The following is a 7,500-nucleotide window of genomic DNA, read 5'->3' as shown; positions in this document are numbered from 1 at the left end:
CAGAGGAAACTCTGGTGGAGGCTCGAAGCGATACTGACGTGCAAATCGTTCGTCTGACTTGGGTATTGGGGCGAAAGACTAATCGAGCCATCTAGTAGCTGGTTCCCTCCGAAGTTTCCCTTAGGATAGCTGGAGCCCGTTACGAGTTCTATCAGGTAAAGCCAATGATTAGAGGCATTGGGGATGCAACGTCCTCAACCTATTCTCAAACTTTAAATAGGTAGGATGGCGCGGCTGCTTCGGTGAGCCGTGCCACGGAATTGGGTGCTCCAAGTGGGCCATTTTTGGTAAGCAGAACTGGCGATGCAGGATGAACCGGAAGCCGGGTTAAGGTGCCCAACTGCGCGCTAACCTAGAACCCACAAAGGGTGTTGGTCGATTAAGACAGCAGGACGGTGGTAATGGAAGTCGAAATCCGCTAAGGAGTGTCTAACAACTCACCTGCCGAATCAACTAGCCCTGAAAATGGATGGCGCTGAAGCACGCGACCCACACCCGGCCATCTGGGCGAGCGCCATGCCCCGATGAGTAGGAGGGCGCGACGGCCGCTGCAAAACCCGGGGCGCGAGCCCGGGCGGAGCGGCCGTCGGTGCAGATCTTGGTGGTAGTAGCAAATATTCAAATGAGAACTTTCAAGGCCGGAGAGGAGAAAGGTTCCATGTGAACGGCACTTGCACATGGGTAAGCCGATCCTAAGGGACGGGGTAACCCCGGTAGATAGCGCGATCACGCGCATCCCCCAAAAGGGAATCAGGTTAAGATTTCCCGAGCCGGGATGTGGCGGCTGATGGCGACGTTAGGAAGTCTGGAGACGCCAGCGGGGGCCTCGGGAAGAGTTATCTTTTCTGCTTAACGGCCTGCCAACCCTGGAAACGGTTCAGCCAGAGGTAGGGTCCAGTGGCCGGAAGAGCACCGCACGTCGCGCGGTGTCCGGTGCGCCCCCGGCGGCCCATGAAAATCCGGAGGACCGAGTACCATTCACACCTGATCGTACTCATAACCGCATCAGGTCTCCAAGGTGAACAACCTCTGGCCAATGGAATAATGTAGGCAAGGGAAGTCGGCAAAACGGATCCATAACTTCGGGAAAAGGATTGGCTCTGAGGATTGGGCACGGGGGTCCTGGCCCCGAACCCGTCGGCTGTCGGCGGATTGCTCGAGATGCTCACGCGGCGAGAGCGGGTCGCCGCGTGCCGGCCGGGGGACGGACCGGGAATCGCCCCTTCGGGGGATTTCCCCGAGCATGAAACAGTCGACTCAGAACTGGTACGGACAACGGGAATCCGACTGTTTAATTAAAACAAAGCATTGCAATGGTCCTCGCGGATGCTGACACAATGTGATTTCTGCCTAGTGCTCTAAATGTAAAAGTGAAGAAATTCAACCAAGCGCGGGTAAACGGCGGGAGTAACTATGACTTTCTTAAGGTAGCTGTCGGTGTCAAAACCGGCTGATCTCGGGTAGGGGGTCCCGAACTGTGCGTCTAGGCGGATGGTAACAGGAGACAAGGGACACGATGTTTTACCCAGGTTCAGGCCCTCTTGATGGAGGTAAAACCCTATGTCCTGCTTGATTAATATTGATGATGTGTGTTACAAGAGTGGATCTACCACGAGATCAAGGAGGCTAAACCCTAGAAGCTAGCCTATGGTATGATTGTTGTTCGTCCTATGGACTACAACCATCCGGTTTATATAGACACCGGAGAGGGCTAGGGTTACACAGAGTCGGTTACAATGGTAGGAAATCTACATATCTGTATCGCCAAGCTTGCCTTCCACGCCAAGGAAAGACCCATCCGGACACGGGACGAAGTCTTCAATCTTCTATCTTCATAGTCTTGGAGTCCGGCCGATCATGATAGTTCGGCTATCCGGACACCCCCTAGTCTGGAACTCCCTCAGTAGCCCCTGAACCAGGCTTCAATGACGACGTGTCCGGCATGCATGTTGTCTTCGGCATTGCAAGGCGGGTTCTTCCTCCGAATAAATTATAGAAGATTGTGAACACCAGGATAGTGTCCGGCTCTGCAAAAATAAATTCCACGTACCACCGTAGAGGGAATAATATTACACAAGATTAATCTGCTGATGTATTTTGTGGTGTGATGTCACGCCACTTCCAAGCTTTTACTCGAATTGTTTTTATTGTTCCACCTCAGCGCGTTTAGCGAAGCAATTTCCTTGGCATGTCTTGTCGAAGCAGAGATCGTGTTCCCCTTATACCGGGATTCCCATCAATACGAACGTGGGTAACCCAACCGTGCCATTGATTGTGAGGCTTGGGAGATAAGCGAGTTTTACCAGGCCGGTGGGGACACATGTTTTTGTCCGCCCATATAAGGGGATAAAGATCCAACCCTTTTACCTGCGCCTTCTTCCTCCTTGGCTTATCCATCTCCGCGAACTCGAGCTCCAGCGCCCAAGTCCGCACTTCTCATCTCAACCTTATCCAACTATGTCTGGAGCGGGAGGCAAGTGGATGGCCTCCTCCGTCACAGAGGGGCAGATCCAGAAGCTGCGCGACGCTGAATATTTGTCCAGCGACGTCGCGCACCAGCTCCCCGACGAGGGAGAGCTCATCCCCACCCCCAGGCCCCATGAGAGGGTAGTATTTCTTCCCCATTTTCTTCGCGGACTGGGCTTCCCACTTCATCCCTTTGTCCCGGGGCTCATTTTCTACTATGGCCTAGATTTCCATGATCTGGCCCTGAATTTCATCCTCAACATCTCGGTGTTTATCGTCGTGTGCGAGGCCTTCCTCTGGATCCAGCCCTACTTCGGGTGGCTCAAGACCTTCAGTGTCAAGCCGAAGGTTGTGAAGGGCAGCCAAGCGGAGTGCGGAGGCGCCATGGTGGGCAGGATGTCCCACGTTACGTGGCTGGAGGGCACTTTCGTGGAAACCATTAAGGGGTGGCAATCGGGGTGGTTCTACATCACCGAGCCGCGTGACTCCGATTGGGCAGCGGCCCCCGAATTCAGATCCGGCATCCCTACACGGCTCACCTCCTGGAAAGAGAGTGGCCGGATCTGGGGGGATTCAGAGGAGCTGACCGGACTCCAAGCCTGTATCCAGAAGCTGGTGGACAAGAAGCTCAAGCTTGTCAACGTAGTCCAGGTCATGCTCATCCGCCGGATTCTCCCGTGCCAACGACGGGGTTTCAACATGTGGGAGTTCGATCCGGCGCAGCACCAGACCCTGAGCGGGCTCTTCGACACTACGTACGAAGATGTCTGGAAGGTGTTGTTCAAGGGCGCCGAGGCTCCCGCATCCGCTATCGAAGATCGCGGATTCCGCTCGGAGCGTCCAGCTGACGAGGTAAGCGATTATGCCACTTGTTTTCCATAGTTTGACTCTATGCGGGATCTAAATTCCCTTTACCTTTGACAGGACTGGTTGGTGAAGGCCGAACGGACTATCTGTCCGGCCCCATTGCCGGAGGACCCAGCGGACGCCCGCCTAACGGGGCTGCTGGCTCCGGCACCCCACGTGGTGCCGGAGAAGAAGGCCAAGAAGAAGGCCACGGGGACTCATAAGAGTTCCCGTTTTCAGGTGCTATCGGATGATGAATCCGAGGCCGACTCCTCCCACCAAGGCAAGGAGGAGAAGAAGAAAGTATCTCCCCCAGCGGGGGGAGGGAAGAAAAGGAAGGCCTCCCCAACAAGGGAGACCGAAGGGTCCAAGAAGGGGAAAACTCTTCCCCCGGACTACTCTGCCAATGCCAGCGACGACGACGAGGGCTGGCCTCCAAGGGCCAAGCCCTTGGCGAGACCGTAAGTTTCCGGACTCCCGAATAACTTCAAGATTTTTCCCTTTCGCCACATAATATCTTTCTAATGCCCCATACAACCCTGCAGTCCGCCCAAGGATGATCTTCTCGCTTCGTCGAGCGGGTCCTTAGGTGCGTCGGATATGGATTCTCTTCCGACTGCCTCCACCCCTCATGATGCGGACGATGCCGAGGTGGGATCCCAGGAAAGGACCCACCCGGAGGGGGAGGCCCCGGAGGTGTCGCAGGACAACCTCTCGGACTTTGCACCGGACTCAGCCCCGGAGGCCACAGTGGCTCCGGAGTCCGGCGGGCGACCCCTTCGTAAGAAGGGCAAGACCGTGACGCCGGCTGCCTCCGTCCAACCGGAGGCGCCGAATAATTTGCTGGAGGCGCTCAATGGAGCCTCCATTGAAGAGGAACACCACACTGTTATGAGTGCGGTGATTCAGAAGGTTCAGCTCACCAGAGCGGGCTGACCGAAGCCTCCAGCAGCCTTCTAACAGGCTTTGAGGTAAGAATTTCAATATATGTAAAATGGTACCGCATAGACAGTAGCCCCTGATGCTCGGTTCGGTGTTCGGAAGGAAAAGCCGGACTGAGGATCTTTAAAAAGATATACGCAGGAGTCATAAAAAATATGTCAATATGGGATTGCAGGCTGTGCTGCTGACCTCCGCCGCACTGACTGCGGAGGTCAATACTTTGAAGGAAAGCCTCGAGCGGTCCGAGAACGAGCTCGGCCATGCCAAGAAGCAGCTCGAGGAAAAAGAAGGTGAGTAATACCTTATTAAAATTGTACCTTCCCGAAAAGGATTTGGTTGCAAGAAAAATGACAAGGATAACGTGGGTATTGCAGGGGCCACTAACGAGGTGGCGACCCTGAAGGAGGCGGTGGCCGCGGCCGAACGCAATGCGGCCGCGGAGCGCACCGAGCGAGAGAAGCAGGAGGCGCGGGTGGCGGAGGTACAGCAAGAGCTCCAGGATCTCGTGAAAAAACATGAGAGCTTGGAGCGTGACTCGAAGACTTGAGAGTCTGAGCTTGCAACGGCTCTTGAGAGTGCCAAAGCCGCTAAGGCCAAAGCCTACAAGGCCCTCCAGGAGATTGAGGCGGTGAAGAAAATAGCAGCGGGTAAGGCATTTTTCATGCAAAGTAAGCATGTGAGTGTTAATTACCTGTTGCTTACCCGAATTCGGAGCTCTCCAGGAGCGTTCGGAGATCTTCCTCACAGCGTGTCCGATGCTGCCGCATTCTACTGGGCCGAGGATGGGAGCTCGACGGAGAAGGTCTTCTGGTCTCAGTATGCTGAGGCCGGACATGCGGTGCCCCTTAGCGACCAGCTGAAGCAGCTGGTCGAGCTCCACAAGGTGGCCGAACAGGCCATGAAGGGCCTCATAGTTCGGCTGTGGCCTAAGGAGGCCATGCCTGGGAGCTACTTAGGCCTGGTGCGGCGGCTGGTGGATGCATGCCCGTGGGTTGAAGTTATCAAGCACTCCGCTTGCATTGAGGGTGCATGTCGGGCCGTTGCCCCCGCAAAGGTGCACTGGGCAAGATGGATGCCCAGAAGCTCGTGATGGACCCGCCACCAGAGGGCAAGGTGCATCGCACGCCCGAGATGTATTATAGGAGTGTGCTGAAGGGCGCCCTCACTATTGCGGGTGAGTGCTCCAAAGATGTAATATTTGAGTAGACTCGCATTTTGTTATCCTGTGCGCTGAATACTTAGTTCATATGCGCTAAGCAATGCTTGTTAATTTGAAATATTACCTTCTGTGCGGCTGTTTATCAAATCTGAGAGATGGCAAGTCGTCGGCTTCAGCCCCCATGCCACGAGTGCTGGGGTGTTCGGGATAAACTTGAGCACTCTTGTTCCCATTTTTGGGTCCATCTAGGGAGGCGCTCAACACAGCGAACAAGGCAACCGGACTTATAATGCTTGAACACTCTCACTTAGCCATAGAATTCTATAATTTTAAATTTCGGCGAAGCCCCTAGTCTTCGGAAGGCCGAATTTGGGGCACTATCCACGCCTGGGCCGGACAGGATCCGGCTCCTCGCTCTAAGCGGCATAAGTCTTTAAGGACTCACAAAAAACCTCTCGGACAGCCACCGGCTCTCGCCTCATCATGATGGTCAGTTTTAGCTTTCTCCACTGAGGCGTTAACCAAGCTCAACTGGGGCACAATCGCAGTGGTTCTCCCAGTGCTACCTTAGCCGATATAACGGAACGTAAGGTACCAAAACATGGGAGCCGGGCAAACCCAACTATTGACCCAAGACATGATCCGGAGCCGATGCATATAGTGCTATAAGTTCGGGGTGCCGCACTTGTGAAAGTGTTCGGACTTATCACACCATAATGCGGGAAACATAAGCCCCTGGTGTATATTAGCCGTACCAAAGTGTACGGATGCAACATGCCGTAAATGAACATATGTAGAAAGAAATGCAATTATAAGCAAGAAGGTGCTGCATTGTTTTATTCAATAAGTGCTGCTATGAATGCAGAACGATACAAATAGTGCGATCAGCAAGGGATGGGACTTGTTAAACATGTTCCCCTCCAGGGGTAGGCTGCGGATTGGTGTATAAAAATCCTCGTAATGGAGACCACCTGGATATTCGTTGTAGCCTTTATCCTTGCCTGGCTGTTGCATCGTGAGTTCGGCAGTTCTGCTGCCGGACAGGGCCTCTGACGAACGGAGTCCCGTGGGTAAAAAATAAAAGGTAAAAAAAGAACGACACACTTGAGAGCCCCTGGTGTGGTTGAGCCGCAGTCTGGGCTTATCGTGGTCGTGCCCCTCTCCCCATGCCCATGGTATCTACAGAGCGTAATGGTGTACGCAAAGGACATGCTTTGCCGTTTTGCAGGGGCTGGGGTTGGGGCCGCACTGCTACGCGTGCTCGGAACGTGCTAGGTGGTCTTGTTGTAGGTTACTCCGGGCGCGCTTAGCTATGTCCGACCGCTTAACGGCCGGACTCGAGAATTGCCTTAAGAGGCTGCATTGTACTTCTGCCGCGAGAGCCGCTGTATGTTCCTCCGTTCGGAGAGAACGTTCAGTTTTTCCGTTAACCATGATGACTCCTCGAGGGCCTGGCATCTTGAGCTTGAGGTATGCGTAGTGCGGCACCGCGTTGAACTTTGCAAACGCGGTACGTCCGAGCAAGGCATGATAACCGCTGCGGAACGGGACTATGTCGAAGATTAACTCCTTGCTTTGGAAGTTATCCGGGGATCCGAAGACCACTTCCAGTGTAATTGAGCCTGTACAGTTGGCTTCTACACCTGGTATGATGCCTTTAAAGGTTGTTTTGGTAGGTTTAATCCTTGAGGGGTCTATGCCCATTTTGCACACTGTATCCTGATAAAGCAGGTTCAAGCTGCTGCCGCCGTCCATCAGGACTCTAGTTAGGTGAAATCCATCGACGATTGGGTCTAAGACCAATGCAGCGAATCCGCCGTGGCGGATGCTGGTGGGGTGGTCCCTTCGGTCAAAAGTGATCGGGCAGGAGGACCATGGATTGAACTTCGGGGCAACTGGCTCCATCGCGTAGACATCCCTGAGTGCACGCTTCCGCTCCCTTTTGGGTATGTGTGTTGCGTATATCATGTTCACCGTCCGCACCTGTGGGGGGAAACCCTTCTGTCCTCTATTGTTCGGCGGTCGGGTCTCTTCCTCGTCATCGCTATGCAGCCCCTTGTCATTGTTTTCGGCAATTAACTTGCCTG

Source organism: Triticum dicoccoides, chromosome 1B (assembly GCF_002162155.2).
Source record: "Triticum dicoccoides isolate Atlit2015 ecotype Zavitan chromosome 1B, WEW_v2.0, whole genome shotgun sequence".
Taxonomy (NCBI): domain Eukaryota; kingdom Viridiplantae; phylum Streptophyta; class Magnoliopsida; order Poales; family Poaceae; genus Triticum; species Triticum dicoccoides.
This window is presented reverse-complemented; position numbering follows the sequence as displayed.